General features: G+C 32.0%; 1 non-coding gene across 1 annotated transcript; it reads right to left on the bottom strand.

Annotated features, from left to right (window-relative positions):
* Window positions 1-9,307: 9,307 nt before the first annotated feature.
* Window positions 9,308-9,387, bottom strand: TRNAL-UAG. Its single transcript has one exon. It is a non-coding gene; the product is annotated as a tRNA-Leu (tRNA).
* Between the last annotated feature and the right edge of the window lie 2,096 nt (window positions 9,388-11,483).

Here is an 11,483-nt window from a genome sequence, read left to right as displayed (position 1 = left end):
AATAATTGCAAATTTGTGTGTGTACGAGATTAGAATAACTTCAAAATAACTGACATAATTTTTTATTTTTCCTGATCAGAAAAATACATGAAAAAGAAAGGAGGTAGAAATTTTTTAGGATTTATGGTTAAAGAAGAAAAAGAAGAAAACAGGGGTTCTGTTGAATTTCAAGTATTCAGTTTCACCAATAAGATACGGAGACTTGCTTCACATTTGGAATTACACAAAAAAGATTTTTCATCGGAAAGAGGTCTACGAAGACTTTTGGGAAAACGTCGACGTTTGCTCGCTTATTTGGCAAAGAAAAATAGAGTACGTTATAAGAAATTAATCGGTCAGTTGAATATTCGGGAGCAGTAATTTAATCCTTCAAATTTTTTTCTTGTTTTATTATTTTTTTAGTAGTCTTTATAGTAGTCTTAGATTTTTCATTTTGATGAGCCTCACTTTGAGGAATTCATGGAATAATCCATTTTCATGGAATAATGAATTAAGGAAGAAAGGATATGAGTCTACCGCTTACAAAAAAAGATCTCATGATAGTCAATATGGGCCCTCAACACCCATCAATGCATGGTGTTCTTCGACTGATCGTTACTCTTGATGGTGAGGATGTTATTGATTGTGAACCCATATTAGGGTATTTACACAGAGGAATGGAAAAAATCGCGGAAAACCGAACGATTATACAATACTTACCTTATGTAACAAGGTGGGTTTATTTAGCTACTATGTTTACAGAAGCAATAACAGTAAATGCACCAGAATTCTTGGAGAATATTCAAATACCACAAAGAGCCAGCTATATTAGGGTAATTATGTTAGAGTTAAGCCGTATAGCTTCTCACTTGCTATGGCTTGGACCTTTTATGGTGGATCTCGGCGCACAGACTCCTTTTTTCTACATTTTTAGAGAGAGAGAATTAATATATGATCTATTTGAAGCTGCTACAGGTATGCGAATGATGCACAATTACTTCTGCATCGGAGGAGTAGCCGCCGATCTACCTTATGGATGGATCGATAAATGTTTAGATTTCTGTGATTATTTTTTACGCGGAGTTGTTGAATATCAACAACTTATTACACAGAATCCCATTTTTTTAGAGCGAGTTGAAGGAGTAGGTTTTATTAGCGGAGAAGAAGCAGTAAATTGGGGCTTATCGGGACCTATGTTACGAGCTTCTGGAATACAATGGGATCTTCGTAAAGTGGATCCTTATGAGTCTTACAACCAATTTGATTGGAAAGTCCAATGGCAAAAAGAAGGCGATTCATTAGCTCGCTATTTAGTACGAGTTGGTGAAATGAGCGAATCCATCAAAATAATTCAACAAGCTATAGAAAAAATTCCTGGAGGACCTTATGAGAATTTAGAAGTCCGACGCTTTAAGAAAGAAAAGAATTCTGAATGGAATGATTTTGAGTATAAATTTCTTGGTAAAAAACCTTCACCCAATTTTGAATTGTCAAGGCAAGAGCTTTATGTAAGAGTGGAAGCCCCAAAAGGTGAATTAGGGATTTATCTAGTAGGAGATGATAGCCTTTTTCCCTGGAGATGGAAAATCCGTCCACCCGGTTTTATTAATTTGCAAATTCTTCCTCAACTAGTTAAAAAAATGAAATTGGCTGATATCATGACGATATTAGGTAGTATAGATATCATTATGGGGGAAGTTGATCGTTGAAATGATAATAGATAGGGTAGAGGTAGAAACTATCAATTCTTTTTCGAAATCGGAATTATTAAAAGAAGTCTATGGACTGATATCGATTATACCCATTTTGACCCTCCTTTTGGGAATTACAATAGAGGTACTCGTAATTGTGTGGTTAGAAAGAGAAATATCTGCGTCGATACAACAACGTATTGGTCCTGAATATGCTGGCCCCCTGGGCCTGCTTCAAGCTATAGCAGATGGGACTAAACTACTTTTTAAAGAAGATATTCTGCCATCACGAGGAGATATTTCTTTATTTAGCATTGGACCCTCTATAGCAGTCATATCAGTTTTATTAAGTTTTTTAGTTATCCCTTTGGGATATCATTTTGTTTTAGCCGATCTTAGTATTGGTGTTTTTTTATGGATTTCCATTTCAAGTATAGCTCCTATTGGTCTTCTTATGGCAGGATATAGCTCAAATAATAAATATTCTTTTTCAGGCGGTCTACGAGCTGCTGCTCAATCCATTAGTTATGAAATACCATTAACTTTTTGTGTGCTAGCAATATCTCTACGTGTGATTCGTTAAAATAGGATCTTTTTCCTATAAAATCCATTAACTATTTATATTCCTTTTCTTATTTAGTATTTGGGTTGGTAAGTTAAACTAGATAGCTATATGAGTGAAATAAAAAAGCTTCTAAATTTGTAGTAAAAAGAAAAAAATCTCATTTTCTACGTACAAGAAAAAAGTGGAAGTAAACATAAAGAGTGTAAACTCTTTATCCCAAGGTTGATATTTTTTAATTACTCATCATATCTTGAAGCGGGCAAGAATAAAGGATTCACAATATGGAATTCCATTATTAGAATACTCCTAGTTATTACTATAACTTAAAAATTCATAAGAAGAATCCACCAAAAGTTAGTGAAGGGTTAGGAACACTAAAGTACATAAAGGATTAGTAATGGAAAATCTAAAACATTAGAGATTTTTTCCCGTAAAAGGAATCATAATAAGGACTTGCAATTTGTAGAAATTATCAAGTAGTACTTTCTTCGGATTCCGATCCAGAGTATGTTCCCATTCACTTGTTAAGGAAATGGCTATCAAGAACGAATTAACCCTTTATCCATTTTTTCTTTTTAAATACCCCCTTCCCGGGGGAAAGAAGAATAGTAAAAAAGATATGGAGTGCACTAGAAAAAATTTGCATTATTTCCTTCCTCTATTCATGCAGAATTGCTCATGAACTAATACCCCACTCTTTCCATTTATTAATTGAATTCCTATAACAAAACAAGTACCAAGTGTTTTATTCCAAGATTAAGTTATTACTGAACAAAGAAAAATTTGGAATATATTATAAAGGATGAGATCAATTAAGAAGCACTTTTTCTTATTCTAGCAGACGGAATTCCTTTGGTCTAATTTAGGACTTTCAAATCTATTTTATTTTACCTAATTCTATCTATGCCCCAGGGGCTAGGAACAGAACAAAACAGTCCTTTCCTTTTTCTGATCATAGAGAAGCCGTATGAAGCTAAGGTTTCATGTACGGTTTTGAAATAGCGGTGGGAACTGTGATGTTATCATCGACTATGATTATCTAACAGTTCAAGTACAGTTGATATAGTTGAAGCACAGTCAAAATATGGTTTTTTTGGATGGAATATTTGGCGTCAGCCTATAGGTTTTCTGGTTTTTTTAATTTCTTCTTTGGCAGAATGTGAAAGATTACCCTTTGATTTACCAGAAGCAGAGGAAGAATTAGTAGCAGGTTACCAAACTGAATATTCCGGTATCAAATATGGTTTATTTTATCTTGTTTCTTACCTAAATTTATTAGTTTCTTCTTTATTTGTAACAGTTCTCTACTTGGGCGGGTGGAATTTCTCTATTCCCTATATATCCTTTTTTGATTTTTTCCAAATGAATAAAGCAGTTGGAATTTTGGAAATGACAATGGGTATATTTATTACATTAACTAAAGCTTATTTATTTCTCTTCATTTCTATCACAATAAGATGGACTTTACCAAGGATGAGAATGGATCAGTTATTAAATCTTGGATGGAAATTTCTTTTACCTATTTCCCTGGGCAATCTATTATTAACAACCTCTTCTCAACTTGTTTTACTATAAATAAGATAATACAATAATAGATAGTAAGAATATTTTCAACACAAAAGCTCTCCCAAACAAGAGAAAGAAACATATCTTTTTCATAGATATTTAGAATGAATATGTTCCCTATGGTAACTGGGTTCATGAGTTATGGTCAACAAACAATACGTGCTACAAGGTACATAGGTCAAAGTTTCATAACTACCTTATCCCACACAAATCGTTTACCTATAACGATTCACTACCCTTATGAAAAATCAATTACACCAGAGCGTTTCCGAGGGTGAATCCACTTTGAATTTGATAAATGTATTGCTTGTGAAGTATGTGTTCGCGTATGTCCGATAGATCTACCCGTTGTGGATTGGAGATTTGAAAAGGATATAAAAAGAAAACAATTGCTTAATTATAGTATTGATTTCGGAGTTTGTATATTTTGTGGCAATTGTGTTGAGTACTGTCCAACAAGCTGTTTATCAATGACTGAAGAATATGAACTTTCTACCTATGATCGTCATGAATTGAATTACAATCAAATTGCTTTAAGTCGTACCAATCTCCATAATGGGAGATTACACAATTCAAACAATTAGGAATTCGTCTGAAAGTAAAATAAACGAAGAAAAATCTTCGAATTCAAGAACGATTACTGATTACTAAACTTTGATTTTGTCTTTTTGTTATAAAAATCTACTAATTCTTTATTAAACTATAAATAAAAACGAATAACTACTGCTTATTGGAAATTTTTTCTTATTTTAAATCAGACTAGATTTTGATGATATAATATAGTTTATAACTATACAGTTTATACACAAAAAATACCCTAATCCCTTTTTCCTTCCTCGAATCCTTTAGTTTTAGTCAGTTCATGAAAAATTTTATACTATTAATTTCTTTTTATCCATAATGGATTTACCTGGACCAATACATGAGATTCTTATGCTATTTGGGGGATTTATTCTTCTACTAGGGGGTCTAGGAGTAGTATTACTTACCAACCCCATTTATTCTGCCTTTTCGCTGGGATTAGTTCTTGTTTGTATATCCTTATTCTATTTTTTATTAAATTCCTACTTTGTAGCTGTCGCACAACTTCTTATTTATGTGGGAGCCATAAATGTCTTGATCATATTCGCTGTAATGTTCGTAAATGGCTCAGAATGGTCTAAAGATAAGAATTATTGGACTATTGGAGATGGGTTCACTTCACTCGTTTGTATAACTTTTGTTTTTTCACTAATGACTACTATCCCAGATATGTCATGGTATGGAATTCTTTGGACTACAAGATCAAACCAAATAGTAGAACAGGGTCTCATAAATAATGTTCAACAAATTGGAATTCATTTAGCAACCGATTTTTATCTTCCGTTTGAACTCATTTCCATAATTCTTCTAGTTTCTTTAATAGGTGCAATTACTATGGCTCGGCAATAAGAAAACTTAGAAAAAGTAAAAATTATAAGAATTGCAAATCTAAAATAAATAACTAAAGAATCACAATTTTGATTTAGTAAAACCCATCTACTGCCAACAAATACCTCCTTTCTTTTCTCTTTTATTGTGTAATTGTTCTATTGTAATTAATTGAATCGGTTCAATTCTTTGCCCTCATATTGAAATGAATCGAGATTGATAAGGAGTTAGTTAATGATGTTTGAGCATGTACTTTTTTTGAGTGTCTATTTATTTTCGATTGGTATCTATGGATTGATCACAAGCCGAAACATGGTTAGAGCTCTAATATGTCTTGAACTTATACTGAATTCAATTAATCTAAATCTCGTAACATTTTCTGATCTATTTGATAGTCGCCAATTAAAAGGAGATATTTTCGCCATTTTTGTTATAGCCCTTGCCGCTGCTGAAGCCGCTATTGGACTATCCATTCTTTCTTCCATCCATCGTAATAGGAAATCCACTCGTATCAATCAATCTAATTTATTGAATAATTAGACTTTTTAATAATTAGACATAGAATCCTCTAAACAAAGGCGCACATATTAAAATAATATAGAAATCCATACTATTTTCTTAGTATTATTTGAGAATATCCTTTTTTTTAGTAAGTAGGTTATTGCATAGTATTCTTTTTCACTTAAATGAATTTTTGTATTTGTACTTCATTGATATTGCAATATTCAAATTGCAATAATTTATATTGAAAAGACGATAGCCAATAAAATAAATTGGCTAATTCGAAATCGTCTGTACAATTTGTAAAATTCTTTCTTATTGTTGAAGTCCAAAATTCAAGTCTCTTGGCTCTTTTCACGCTTTCTCACAAACGGATTAAAAAATAGATTTTTAATTTTGAAGTTTGGATAAACCATTGCTTCGTCTGGTGTCTACAATACATATGACTCATATAGTACTAATTTTCTTTTACCAGATCGAAAAATTTTATGTTGAAAAGAAAAATTTATAGATCCAATGTCACATTCCGTAAAAATTTATGATACATGTATAGGATGCACTCAATGTGTACGAGCTTGTCCAACAGATGTATTAGAAATGATACCCTGGGATGGATGTAAAGCCAAGCAAATTGCTTCCGCGCCGAGAACCGAAGATTGTGTGGGTTGTAAGAGATGTGAATCTGCCTGCCCGACAGATTTTTTAAGTGTCCGCGTTTATTTAGGGCCTGAAACAACCCGTAGCATGGCTCTATCTTATTGATACGTTACAAAAACAAAAAACTTCATTTGAATCGTCTGATTCCTCTTTACCGAAGAAGCCTGTGCTCGAAATAATCGAGCACGGGCTTTTCTGGTCAAAACGTATCTTGTCTTTATCACTTTATCATGAGTTATTTTCCTTGGTTAACAATACTTGTTGTTTTGCCGATATTTGCCAGTTCATTAATTTTCTTTTTACCTCATAAGGGAAACAAAATCGTTAGGTGGTATACTATATCTATTTGTTTATTAGAATTCCTTCTAATGACTTATGCGTTCTGTTATCATTTCCAACTGGAGGATCCCTTAATTCAATTAAAGGAGGATTATAAATGGATAGATGTCTTCGATTTCCATTGGAGATTGGGAATCGATGGACTTTCATTAGGATCCATTTTATTGACAGGATTTATCACTACTTTAGCTACTTTAGCAGCTTGGCCAATTACACGGAATTCGCGATTATTCTATTTCCTGATGCTCGCAATGTATAGTGGTCAAATAGGATTATTTTCTTCGCGAGACCTTTTACTTTTTTTTATCATGTGGGAGTTAGAATTAATTCCTGTTTACTTACTTTTATCCATGTGGGGGGGAAAGAGGCGTCTATATTCAGCTACAAAGTTTATTTTGTATACTGCAGGCGGTTCTATTTTTTTCTTAATCGGAGTTCTGGGTATGGGCTTATACGGTTCCAACGAACGAGGATTAGATTTGGAAAGATTAATTAATCAATCGTACCCCGCAACCTTGGAAATACTTTTATATTTTGGCTTCCTTATTGCTTATGCTGTCAAATTGCCGATTATACCCCTACATACGTGGTTACCAGATACCCATGGGGAAGCACATTATAGTACATGTATGCTTTTAGCGGGAATATTATTAAAGATGGGAGCATATGGATTGATTGGGATCAACATGGAATTGTTACCTCATGCTCATTATCTATTTTCGCCCTGGTTAGTAATAATAGGAGCTATCCAAATAATCTATGCAGCTTCAACTTCTCTTGGTCAACGAAATTTCAAAAAAAGAATAGCTTATTCCTCTGTATCTCACATGGGTTTCATAATTATAGGAATTGGTTCCATAACCAACATTGGACTCAATGGAGCTATTTTACAAATATTATCCCATGGATTTATTGGTGCTACACTTTTTTTCTTGGCAGGAACCGCTTCTGATAGAATGCGTCTTGTTTATCTCGAAGAACTGGGAGGAATATCTATCCCAATGCCTAAAATTTTTACCATGTTTAGTAGATTTTCAATGGCTTCTCTTGCCTTACCAGGAATGAGTGGTTTTGTCGCAGAATTAGTAGTATTTTTTGGACTAATTACTAGTCCAAAATTTTTGTTAATGCCAAAAGCACTAATTACTTTTGTAATGGCAATTGGAATGATATTAACTCCTATTTATTTATTATCTATGTTACGCCAGATGTTCTATGGATACAAGCTATTTAATGTTCCAAACGCAAATTTTGTGGATTCTGGACCACGAGAACTCTTTATTTTAATCTGTATCTTTTTACCAGTAATAGGAATTGGTATTTATCCAGATTTTGTTCTCTCCCTATCCGTTGACAGGGTAGAGGCTCTCTTATCCAATTATTATCCTAAATAGGTTTGGTTTTTTTTACTAGTCTGCTCTATTAATGCAGAAATAAGTAAAAAAGTATAATTAGATCTATCTCGAATTTTTGAGAACCCTTTGAGAAGGCGCTCAAGGGGTTCTCAAATAAAATATAAAAGTAAAAACGTTCATTTCATGAACGTTTTTTTTTATGTAATCATTTAGGTGTTAATGTAAACGAACCATAACTATGTAAACCTATTCCAAATAGATTGATACCAAAATAACAAATCCAAATTATAAGAAATCCTATCGAAGCTATAAGTGCAGAATTCGTACCCTTCCAATTTGGATTTGTTCTACTATGTAAATAAATTGCGAATATGGTCCAAGTAATAAATGCCCAAGTTTCCTTAGGATCCCAATTCCAATAGGATCCCCAGGCCTCATTAGCCCATACTGCTCCACAAAGAATACCTATGGTTAAAAGGGTAAATCCTAGGCTAATGATACGATAACTCCAAGAATCCAAACGCTCCGTTAATTGATATTTGTAATAATTTGGAAATGAAGGGACAGGGGCGCTTTTTAAAGCACTTCTTTTTGCATAAAAAAATGCAATCTCACTAAAGAAAAATGTTTTATTTAAAACATTTTTTTCTTTTTAGAAAAGAAATGGAAATTATTTCGAAATCTAATGATTAGAATAGCGGCAGATAATAAGGATCCGCACAAAAGAGTTGCATAACTTAATAACATCATACTGACATGCATCATTAACCACTGAGATTGTAGAGCAGGTACTAGTATCGTGGATTGATGCATTTCAGTTAAAAGACCCGACGTGGCAAAGCCTTGCGTTAAAATAGTACTTGGCGTAGTTATTGTGCTTAAATCATTTTTAGAGTTCTGTATTTTAGGAATGGTATGAAGAATATACAGAGCCCTTGAAAGGAAGATCAATGACTCATATAAATTACTTAATGGAAAATGTCCCGAAGAAACCCAACGAGAAACTAAGAATCCTGTTATAGAGAAAAAAGTAACTATCATTCCTTTTTCTGACGAATCACGTAATCTCCCAAGTTCACGAACTAATAAGGTTATCAAATGAATCGTAATCACAATTGAAATCGTTGAGAAAGAGATATGAGTTAGTATATGTTCTAAAGTTGCAAATAGCATAAGGGGAAGGTCCCATTACAAAATTGTAAATTTCGAATTGATTTCTAATCTATTGTATTCCTTTTCAAGAATGCCGCCACTCGGATTCGAACCGAGATGCTTGAGCACTGCTTCCTAAGAGCAGCGTGTCTACCAATTTCACCATGGCGGCTAACTTCAAATAATAGGTAACTTAAAAGAATAATAGCTATTATCTCGGGAATCGTCGATATTGGGAAAGTCCATAAAATTTAGGAACATTAGAGTTTTCATTAAAATGGACTTCGTTTGGTAGTATCGTTTCCATTTTTTTTTTCACAATAAACTCTTGCTTTGCCCAATAGAAACACTGGTTGAAAGAGTTGGAACTTCTTTTTTCTAACTTGCAATTATAGATATAGAACTAATTTTTTCTAATTAATTTATCGTTTAAATTTTGAAAATTCTTTCAATACAATGAAAAAAATCCAAAAGGGTTTCTATTTAATGATGAAATTAAAATGGATAAATAGAAAAGGCTTTTTGGATTTTTGAAAAATTTCTAGAATGAAAGTCTTTATGCTCTTATTAATAAGATTTACTAACCTTATGATTTTGGATAAGATAGGTGGAAGTTGTAAGTCCTATTGTAAGAATACTCCACTTTTCATAATTTTCATAATAAAATATGAGCATTCTATTATGAAAATTATGAAAAGTTCATTGATAGGAAAAGAATACTTAGCACACAGTATACCAAACAAAACTTTTTTTTATTGTATATATAAGAGGGGTTTGTTATAAGAATATTGTACCGAAGTAATTCGACACATAAAAGTACATTCAAAGAAGAATCCAAATTATTAAATAATTGGAATTCTTTTTTGAAAAATCAATTCATATTATTCCAAAATCTTATTATTTGTTTGTTTGTTGCCCAGAAAAACCCTTTGGTTTTGGATGCTCATTACCACTGGAAAATGATCTTGATTTTACTAAAGAATAAGATTGTACTATGGAAAAATAAGTCTTTTTCTTCCAAATTTTTTTACGAATACGCTTTTTTGACATTGAAGTACGTTTTTTTGGAACTGCCATTCAAAAAGGAAATTACTTTTTTCTAGTTGTATGTGAAAGACATCTATTGCTGCAAATCAATCCTTCTTTCTTGTTTTTATTAGTATTTATACTTAGATACTGAAAGATACTGAAATTGTGAATTATTTTTTACTTCATTTTGTCTAATGCGGATAATACAAGAATTTTTAAACATTTTTTCTGTATATATTTTATACTTTGTTTTAATAATATAGAATATATAGAAGGGTTTCCCATTTATATCTATTTATATATTTAATATCTATTTATATATCAAGTATACTCCATATATGGATATTTTTATATCTATTTATATATCAAGTATACTCCATATATAGATATATGGTATGGAAGCCTATCCCCCGGGGGGATAAAAAGAAGGGAAAATTCAAATAGTTAATTAAGCTCAGAATGATATTGTATTGTATTCCATAAAGGAAAGGAATTCTAATCAAAACAAAAAATACTGAGTCTCTTAAACAAGACATTCTAAAACTTAGGTAATTTATAGTCATAAGGACTATTCGATAATTTCTTATAAACATAGATTTTCATTGGAATTCACTCAATCAGTTATGGAACAAGAGAGTTGTTTCATCTTTGTTTTAAAGAAATATAAAAATGAATAGAAAGTAAAAAGTAAAACGATTCCTTTTTTTTGTAAATATCTTTATTTAGATAATAACTAGGTAACGAAGTTATTTGATTAACTTTTTGAATTTAACCAACTAAACCCATTCTTCATTTTTTATTATTTCAATGAGATAAATTTTTAAAAAATGAAGAATTCCAGTATTTTTTCTTATTCTTTTTATTTATTCTTTCAGAAAGAGATAAGAGTTGGTTTGGTGAATCGGAAACAATTTTATAGAAAAATTGAAGTAAAAATCGCAATTTCTTTTCTTATGGAACATACATATCAATATGCATGGGTAATCCCTCTTCTCCCACTTCCAGTTATTATGTCAATGGGATTTGGCCTTATTCTTATTCCGACAGCAACAAAAAATCTTCGTCGCATATGGGCTTTTCCTAGTGTTTTACTCTTAAGTATAGCTATGGTATTCTCAGTTCAACTGTCTATTCAACAAATAAATGGAAGTTCTATCTATCAATATCTATGGTCTTGGACCGTCAATAATGATTTTTCTTTAGAATTTGGATACTTGATTGACCCACTTACTTCTATTA

This window comes from Hordeum vulgare, chromosome 5H (genome assembly GCF_904849725.1).
Source record: "Hordeum vulgare subsp. vulgare chromosome 5H, MorexV3_pseudomolecules_assembly, whole genome shotgun sequence".
NCBI lineage: Eukaryota > Viridiplantae > Streptophyta > Magnoliopsida > Poales > Poaceae > Hordeum > Hordeum vulgare.
The sequence above is the reverse complement of the archived record's forward strand: the minus strand, read 5'-3'. Positions and strand labels throughout refer to the sequence as shown.